Source organism: Saccopteryx bilineata, chromosome 6 (assembly GCF_036850765.1).
Source record: "Saccopteryx bilineata isolate mSacBil1 chromosome 6, mSacBil1_pri_phased_curated, whole genome shotgun sequence".
In the NCBI taxonomy this organism is placed as follows: Eukaryota; Metazoa; Chordata; class Mammalia; order Chiroptera; family Emballonuridae; genus Saccopteryx; species Saccopteryx bilineata.
The window spans coordinates 127,047,078-127,056,714 of NC_089495.1; the positions used below are offsets into that span (position 1 = coordinate 127,047,078).

Below are 9,637 nucleotides of genomic sequence, written 5' to 3' on the forward strand. Positions count from 1 at the left end.
AGAGAAAGGAGAGGGGGTAGAGAAGCAGATGGTCACTTCTTCTGTGTGCCCTGACCATGAATCAAACCCAGGACATCCACATGCTGGACCGGAACTCTACCACTGAGCCAACCAGCCAGGGCCGAAGTTCATCCTTATAGTGTGTGATAAAATATCCTTCTGCCATGTGGCTAGACCGAGTTGTGTTCATCCTCTCACATGGTGATGGGTTGTCCTCTGTCTTTTGGCAACAGTGACTAACACTGCTGCAAAGATGGCTGCTGTGCTAGTACCTCCTTTGGACCCTTGCTCACTTCTTCTGGGTAGACACCCAGCAATCAGACTGCTGGGTCGTGTGGTCCTCACCCCATTACAAGTGCAGAAACTGAGGTTACACACAGAAATTTAGAGGTTGACTCAGGATTCCAGCCTCAGCACCTGCCACACAGCTCCTCTTTGGACTATTCACAGGCCCCCCTGGAAGGTTCCCTAGGGGAGGTCATCACAGGAAGAACTCTAGGCCAGGATGGCCAGGAGCCAGTCACCAATCAGTCGAGACTGTGTGGCCATGTCTGGGCACTGGGAATACAGCTATGAAGAGCCAGACAAAGTTCAGGGGTGAGGCAGATGAGGAACAAATGCAACAAAGCAATAGGGCTGCAGTGGGGGCGCAGGCTGCAGGTTCCCGCCCCTCCGCAGCAGGGCCTGCCACCAGGGGCACCAAGCGGTGCCCTTTGCGCTCAGTGGTCACTTCAGCTTCTGCTGGAACTTGGGAGTGTCCATTCCGGTAGGGGAAGCCCAGTGGCTCTCCATGGCTTGGGTGAGGGACTCAGAAGGAGGGGCTTCTTCTGCCACGTCCACTGTCCCTGGGGCCTGCACAGCTCTCAGAAGGGTCAGCAGAGCCACGTCCCCTGGGTGGAGAAATGGCTCTACCCTTCCCAGAGCTGGTCCTGCCCCAGAGCAGTTGTCCTTGAGAAGCCAGGGACCTGGCCAAAGGCCTGGGCAACCTTTTTATACTAACCCCACCTCCCAGGGAACACAGGTGAAGAGAGGTGACACTGGTGATCATCCTCAGTGTGTGGCTGAGTATTTCCATCTCCTCTTCAGGCTGAATTGCACTCTGTCCTCTGTGGTTGGAGTTGTCCTATAGCCCCTCCAGGCCAGGGCATTTCAGATTCTCCAGGTCACTCTTTCTTTTCTCTCTGGCATAGCGACTGGGTCCCTGAGTGACCAAGGTGAAGGGAGGCTTCCTACCAACCTGTGGTCAACAATATCTTTGGAGGGAACAAGAAATAAAACCTGCTGTTTGATGCAAGTGAGACCTTGGGGCTGCTTGTTACGCAGCATCCCCTAGCGACTGCCCAGCCACCTCCCTGACTGGCACAGCCTCCTGCATGCTTGTCCTTCCGGCTTCTGATTCTTCTCTGAGGTACCAATCACCCTTCCAATGACTCCCTTTCTGGTTAATTTTGCTCTTTGCAACCGGCAGCCTGGCCTGGTGGAGAAGGCTCTCTCAAGTCTCACCAACAAACACACCACCTGGATGTGGGCTCGGCCTCAGAGGAGGACTGGGTTTCAGAAATAAATGAGGGTATTAGGGAAAGAGGTGGCATGGTTAATTGTGCGTGTGTAGCTTGAATTGAGCAATTTAGTGTATGTTTGAAAGTGCATGTGTCTGTGTGAAGCGAAGAGCATTAATGGAACCAGGTAGCCTCACACTTAAGAGCACACCTACATCACCAAGTCTGGATTTGAACCCCAGCAGCATCAGTTACCAGCTGTGGGCCACTGCATAAATTACCCTCTCAGAAGGCCCATGAGCTCTCCTGAAATATGGCACTAATGATACCTGGGATTGTTGGGAAGAAGACAGGGGAAATATATAAAGCACCTGGTACTCGTCACACCCTCGGGTCACTGTAATAGAACCCTCCAGCCAGGTCAGCTGCAGCGTGCAGTGCCATGATCCACAGAGGCAGACTGTGGATCCTGCTTGCCATCTGCTCAGGTCTCGATCCTGGCTGCCTACTTCCAAGGGGGCCTGGTAATTCTCGCCAGCCGCTGCCCACAGAGCTGAGCGCCAGCCCCGGCTCTGGTGTCTGCCGTGGTCACCAGGGTGCCTGTGGTTGGGATGCCGCTTCTCTTGACTACTTCTGGGTACCCTGGAACCTGTCCATAGAGAGCAATAAATAAAGGCAGTCCCTGGGCCATTAGGAAGTCCTCGTGGTGTGTCCCCCCTGGAGCACCCTGGCCAGCGAACTTGGGGGAGGAGAGAAACATCTCATGTCTTCATTTCTGAATCAAACATCTTTTGTTCGCTGGGATGCGGAAAGAGTGAAGGGCGTAGGCAATGTGCCCCCAGCCAAGGTGGCAGGGGAGGGGAACAGGTACCTCCAGGAAGGAGCACTGTGACTGCAGTGAGGCTGGCGAGTGGGTGGCCTCTCTGAGCGTTGCTGTTCCTCCTCCGCAGATCTGGACTTCATGTATGTCAAGGGTAGGCCTGGACGTCGGCTGGCAGCACAGCTCCCCAGGAGGCATCCCACTGCTCTGGGGGGGATGGGATGCTGGGGTATAGCCATAATCAGGGGCGGTGGTGGGATGCATAGAGCCCTGGATCAAGCTGGTTAATTAGCCCCAGTGGGCAATCATGAGCCTAAGTGGGCTTGGATAGGGGGATCCCTGGCTGTTTCCAGGTTTTTTTTTTTGTTTTTTTTGTGTTTTTTTTTTACAGAGACAGAGAGAAGGATAGACAGGGACAGACAGACAGGAACGAAGAGATGAGAAGCATCAATCATTAGTTTTTGGTTGCGCATTGCGACACCTTAGTTGTTCATTGATTGCTTTCTCATATGTGCCTTGACCACGGGCCTTCAGCAGACCGAGTAACCTCTTGTTTGAGCCAGCAACCTTGGGTCCAAGCTGGTGAGCTTTGCTCAAACCAGATGAGCCCGTGCTCAAGCTGGTGACCTTGGGGTCTCGAACCTGGGTCCTCAGCATCCCAGTCTGATGCTCTATCCACTGTGCCACTGCCTAGTCAGGCTGTTTCCTGGTTTTTATCTGGTAGCTGAGGGTTCCTACCAATCCTGGGCCTCTGTCTCCTTCCCTTTAGAAAGTATGACACCACAATTTCTGTCATCATTTTTATCCCTAATAACTTTTATTTGAAACTAGAAACTACATGCTCATGAGAAACAATCCTGCCTACCTGCACGATTCTTATCAAATGTTATTGTGTGGCCCCAAGACAGGGTCATGCTCCTTGGGTGTTTCCGGGAGCCACTGAGCCTGGGAGTGGGGAAGGACAGTTCTGGATTTGGGGCTGCAAAGCTGAAAGGCAGCAGAAATCAGGACTTCATGAGGGGATAAGGGAACATCTGGGACACAGGGCATGGAGCAGAAAAAGAAGAAGGTCACACTTAGGGCTTAGGTGGCTGGGGGTTGTCCCAGGATGTTGTGCGGGCCTGAGGAGGGAGTGAGGGGAGCAAGGCCAGGATGAAGTGGGGGCTTCTGCATCTGTGGGTTTGCTTGAGCTGCAAGTCTTCCCAGGAGGGGTAATAGAGAGACAGGGAGCACAGGAAGGGGTATCAGGATGCAGGGCCAGAAAGGCAAGTGTCTCCCCACCCCGGCCCTCCTTCCCATCCTCACCCTCCTGCTCTCTGCCGAGGAGCCAGGCCCTGGGTGGCCCAGCCCTCAAAGGATTTGTGCTCTAGAGAGAGTCAGGACATAGGCCAGCGTGAACCAAGCGCCTGTGGCCTGAGCCACTGTGACCTGGCAACCTTCCCCATGGCCCGCACGCTCCCTTCACAGCATGTCTCATAATTTGGTTTTATAAGGGGCCCTCTGGCACTGACCTAGTTGCTCTATCCCCGAGTGTTCATCCCTGGTGTTCTTGAACCCCATGTATGGTCCCTTCTTCTCCCAGTGTCACCCTTGGCCAATGCGCTGGGCAAGGTCAGGCAGGCTGGCCTGGTGTCTGGAGCAGGGTTCAGGTACCTGGCATGGCAAGACTTCTCAAGGGCAGTTGTGGGGGCATTTCTGGCCCCCTTCAGTCAACATGCGGGAATGGGCCCTGGCCGGTTGGCTCAGTGGTAGAGTGTTGACCTGGCATGCAGGAGTCCCGGGTTCGATTCCCGGCCAGGGCACACAGGAAAAGCGCCCATCTGCTTCTCCACCCTTCCCCCTCTCCTTCCTGTCTGTCTCTCTCTTCCCCTCCTGCAGCCAAGGCTCCATTGAAGCAGAGTTGGCCTGGGCGCTGAGGATGGCTCTGTGGCCTCTGCCTCAGGCGCTAGAATGGCTCTGGTTGCAACAGAGCGACCCCACAGATAGGCAGAGCATCACCTCCTGGTGGGCATGCCAGGTGGATCCCGGTGGGGCACATGCAGGAGTCTGACTGCCTCCCCCGTTTCCAACTTCAGAAAAAACAAAACAAAACAAAACATGCGAGAATGAGTAGAAGCGTGAGAACAGTGAGGCCAGGGTCGCACCTGGATAGCTCAGTGGCAGGCAGCAGCCAGAGCATGACCCCATCAGAGGCCTCCTGCCTGATGTGTCTGCAGTGTGTGAGGAAAAGCAGGCATGACTCCTTCTCTGCAAAGTGGTGGCAATGACGCCACGGTCACAGGCTTGCATGGGGAATGCATGAAATCATGTGTGTCCATCTCCCTCCTCTTGTCACTTTCTAGTCTGCTGAATTGAAGGACTAGCTGTCCTGGATAGAGGTATGTGTCCCCAGGTACCTGGTGTCTGCCATTGGTTACTGAGCAGGTACCAGCTGTAGTCTGGTGGTTGTATGGGTGGCCTCCTCCCTTCTGCAGGGGACCAGGTGTTGGGCAGTTCTGTACCCAAGAAGCTGGAAGAGCAGAGGGTGTGGACCCTTGTCCCCCAGTGGGTCACTTCCCTTGGGGTCATCACCAGCTCAGAGGGAGGCCAGGTGTGTTCTTGCTTGGGTTTGGGGCTCTGACAGCTGGTCAGCATGCAGCTGCAGGGGAAGTGGTGCCTGTCTCTGACAGCAAGGTTTACCCTGGGCTCTGAAAACCAGAAAGGGCCATGCTCAAGAATTCCTGCAGGGCTCAGGGCCATATCTCCCTATAAGTGGGAGTCTCAAGAGAGTTGGTCGGGGGTGCAGATGACTCTGTTTAAAACAGGGCCAAAGCTTTCACCAACTTGTACACCAGAATTTGGGTGGAGGTTTGGCTGAAACTGTCGGAGACATGAGCTGTGGCTCCTCCACCCCAGCCGAATCCTCTCACTCTCCCCGATCCCCTCTCTGATTTCAGATTTGCCTCTGCTCTGTCTTGCAGCTCCTGGAAACCCACAGGCAGGAAGCCTGTCCTCTGAGGCTGCATGAATAATAGAACTGAAATCATCCCCAGTTAAAAATAGAGATTCTTCTTAATAAATATTTTATGTACTGTCCTTAGGATACAGAGATCCCCTAACTGATGAGTTGAAGTAAAAACCCTGTTATCGAACCCAAGGAATGTAGAAAAGGCTGGTCCTGGTCTCTGCCCATGCGTCCCCATGGCCACGGCTCCTGCCTCAGACCCACCTCCTCCTTGGTGATGTCCAGTGGAAACAACCTGCATGCGTGAGAAGCACATGCTGTAGCCACAGGCAGCTTGGGGTTTCTCAGTGTGTCAGTCACCTGTTTTAGGGAGGCAAGTCAGTCATAGTGCCCCTTGGTTAGTGAGGCTTGATGTTCAAAAAAGCCAAAAGCAGGTTCTTATGTCCTGTTATGCAGAGGGGCCCCCACGATGAGTGGAAGCAAGGGATCTGGGTGAGGAGGTGGAAGTCGGGTGTGTAGAGGGCTGGCCCATTTCAGAAAACTCTGCAAATGCAGTTCAACCTTGAAAGTCTGCCTTAATTAGGACACAGCATGATCTAGATACAGCAAATGATCCTGAGTAGTCTGCAGAATGGGCTCCCAGCTGTGATCACCTCTGCCCCACGGGAGTTTCCCCTGGAAGGCAGGTGCAGGCAGGAAATGTGGGATCTGTCCAGCATGCAGTCCACTTCAACATGACCCCCATTTGTAGGCCCAAGAGAACAGCTGGAGTGTCCTCACATAAGGGGCAGGAACCAGCAATTGGAGGCAGAGTGTGCTGAGGCCAGGATGGATGATCCAAATGGGGCTGGGGCTCACATCTTAGTGCTGGTCCCTCACCTGAAGTGGCAATGCCACACCCCATCTGGTTTCCTTGGACTGAGTGCAGAGGCCCTTCCCTGTGAGGCCCCCTGCCTTGAGGAGGGCCCTCTGTCCCTGTGCCTAGCATAACTTGAGGACATTTTTGGTTTAGCACCCAGAATTCTGAATGGCACATAAGGTTCTAGGTCTATCTCCCTTCAGAGAGTGAGCTCCTTGAGCACCTAACTTAGAACTTGGCAAATGTTGTTTTTTGTATAAATAAATGACTGGGTGGATGGATGGATGGATGGATGGATGGATGGATGGATGGATGGATGGATGGATGGATGAGTGGATGGATGGATGGATGGATGGATGGATGGATGGATGGATGAGTGGATGGATGGATGGATGGATGGATGGATGGATGGATGGATGAGTGGATGGATGGATGGATGGATGGATGGATGGATGGATGAGTGGATGGATGAGTGGATGGATGAGTGGATGGATGAGTGGATGGATGGATGGATGGATGGATGGATGGATGGATGGATGGATGAGCGGATGGATGGATGAGCGGATGGATGGATGGATGGATGGATGGATGGATGGATGAGTGGATGGATGGATGGATGGATGGATGGATGGATGAATGGTTGGATGGGTGTATGAATGGATGCATGGATGGAAGAAGGCACATGGTACTGGATTCCAAAGGGAAATTTATAACAAAATAAAAATGGGAGCTTAGTTACCTTTAGTGCATTGGAGCTGATCACATAGGTGGGGATGTGCTTTAACCTTTCTCCCCTCCACTGCCCTCTATCCATTGCTTCCTGGTTCTTGCCTGGAAAGGGAAAGGTTGGGAAGCAGCAAGAAGGAACAGGAGGCTCAGACCTTGGAAGGATGGATGATGAAAGTTTAAAACCAGATGTGGGAACTCTATCACAAGGTCCACATCCAGAGCTTGGGAGGATGGACTGCCATGCACTGTCAGTGAGTGGCACGTTTCCTGACGTTCCCCATGCAGAGTGGTGCTGGAGTGTCAGGTAGTCAGAACTGAGCACCCCCGTGGGCCCATGTCAGGCTGGGCTGTGTGAGAATACAGAAGAAGTTAAAAAAATAAGACAATAAAGATGTTCAATTATCTCAATAGAAAGGATTTAAAAAAAAAAAATCTATGTCACAGTGCCTACAGTTGTTTTAGTTTTTATTTCAGAAGCTCTAAGGGAAGAAAATCTTGAAATGTTTTCACTTCTCTGTGATTGAGAAAACTCTTAAAATATTAAACTGTTACTTAATAATTGATTAAAGCTCATCTTAGTGGGAGCCAATCACCCATTTGGCAGGATCTCGCTAAGCTTGTAGGGGCTTTTAGCTCCCCCTGGCTGCCCAAACTTTGTCTGTCTGATTCATTCAGAGCTCAGCAGATATCTGTCTCTTGTGGATTTGTGATGTCACAGTGCCTCTGCCAAGCTGTGGGAAAGTCCGAGGGACACTGCATCTGAAAGGTGAGGCGGGAGAAGGCAGTCAGAGTGTCTGCGAATGAAAGTGCCATGGTTTCTAAGACACAGAGCAGGAGTCAGAGATAAAATAAAGGCTGTGTGGCCTTCAGAGCTACTTAAGGAATCTGTGACTTGAGTTTCTTCACAGAATGACAATTATGCTTGCCTCTCTTTTTCACAGGGACACGAAAACCATCAAGCCAAGTGGTTAGCACATGAGCTCAGGCATCAGGCTGCCTAGGTCCAACCCTGCCCCAGTGGGTTACTTAATGTGTGATCTGGGATGCATTTCTCTATGCCTTATTTTCCTCATCTATAAAGTGGGAATAATCCTGGAAACCCCTCCTGGGCAGATGAGGTAAGACATCTCGGTGGTGCCAGTGTGGCAAATGGGTGCATCAAGTGATAGTGCGGGGCCAGGGGACTGAGCATGGGTTGGAAAGTGGACGCAGGGATGTGGATTTAGCTCTGTTCCCACTGACCGTGCACTGCCATTGTTGCTGCTGTGACAGGGCTAGCGTCTCTCTATGCTGGCACCTTTGTGGCCTTCAGGGCCTGCACAGTCATGGGGATCCGCTGTACCATTTTTGACTTGTGCTTCCGATTTGATGCAGCCTGGTTCTTGACAAACTTCCCCCTTCATGTGATCAAACCCTGGCACTGGCTTAGCTATCTCCCTGTCTGTGCTTGGGGCAGTGGGGGTGTCTATATTATTGGCTCACCCATCATTGGGGGAGGAGTCAAGGCTCTTAAGATCAAGACCGAGAACCTGGTCAGTCTCACTTTCTGTCAGGCTGTGGCTATCTACAGCATCAGCATGGCAACTCTCAGCAACATGGCTGAGCCTTCCAGTGCCACTGCCCCCAAAGCCATCGCCTTTTGAAACTATCATGCAGGTAACTCCGTGTTTGGAGCTGGCTTCACTGTGGGCCTGTCTAACCTCTTCTGTGACGTCTGTGTGGGCACTGTGGGCAGTGGAGCCGCCCTGGTTGATGCACAGAACACCAGGCTCTTTGTGAAGATTCTTACCGTGGAGATCTTTGGCAGCACCGTCGGCCTCTTTGGGGTCACCATATGTGTTATCGTATGACCCCCACCCCAGGGAGCACACAGTCTGCAGGAAGAGGTCATCATCAGCCCTCCCTCCTGTTTCTTCCCCATCCAACCACAACTGCATGTGTGAGCAACCACCAGGGCGGTTAGACTAGAAGTTATAGGTTGGATATCGTCTGGGGCCTCTACACTGAGAACATTGTGTTGCCTCAAATATTAACCAGAGTTCCCAGCCCCCCAGGTGTCTGGCAGGAGGATTGAAGCCTTTGGCTAAAGGGCTGGTGGCACTGGGGACAGGTGAATCAGTGCTCAGGCTAGCTTCCAGGGGACGGGCTGTGGCAACTCAGTCTTTTTTTTTTTTTTTTTTTTTTTTTTTTTTTTACAGAGACAGAGAGAGAGAGTCAAAGAGAGGGATAGATAGAGACAGACAGACAGGAACGGAGAGAGATGAGAAGCATCAATCATCAGTTTTTGGTTGTGACACCTTAATTGTTCATTGATTGCTTTCTCATATGTGCCTTGACCGTGGGCCTGAGCAGACTGAGTAACCCCTTGCTTGAGCCAGGGACCTTGGGTCCAAGCTGGTGAGCCTTGCTCAAGCCACATGAGCCTGCGCTCAAGCTGGCGACCTCGGGGTCTCGAACCTGGGTCCTCCATATCCCAGTCCAACACTCTATCCACTGCGCCACCGCCTGGTCAGGCGCAACTCAGTCTTATTTCGTGATTTACTTATTAAAGTCAAATCACAGAATTTTAGCATAGGGTGGTCTTTCATCCTGTTCTTTTTTTTTTTTTTCTTTTGTATTTTTTTTCTGAAGCTGGAAACAGGGAAAGACAGTAAGACAGATTCCCGCATGCACCCGACCGGGATCCACCCAGCACGCCCACCAGGGGCGACGCTCTGCCCACCAGGGGGCGATGCTCTACCCCTCCGGGGCGTCGCTCTGCCGTGACCAGAGCCACTCTAGCGCCT

The 9,637-nt window shown here is 52.4% G+C and overlaps 1 pseudogene; it reads left to right on the top strand.

The window, feature by feature from the left end:
- Window positions 1-8,098: 8,098 nt before the first annotated feature.
- Window positions 8,099-8,701, top strand: LOC136309384 (V-type proton ATPase 21 kDa proteolipid subunit c'' pseudogene; annotated as a pseudogene).
- Window positions 8,702-9,637: the final 936 nt, after the last annotated feature.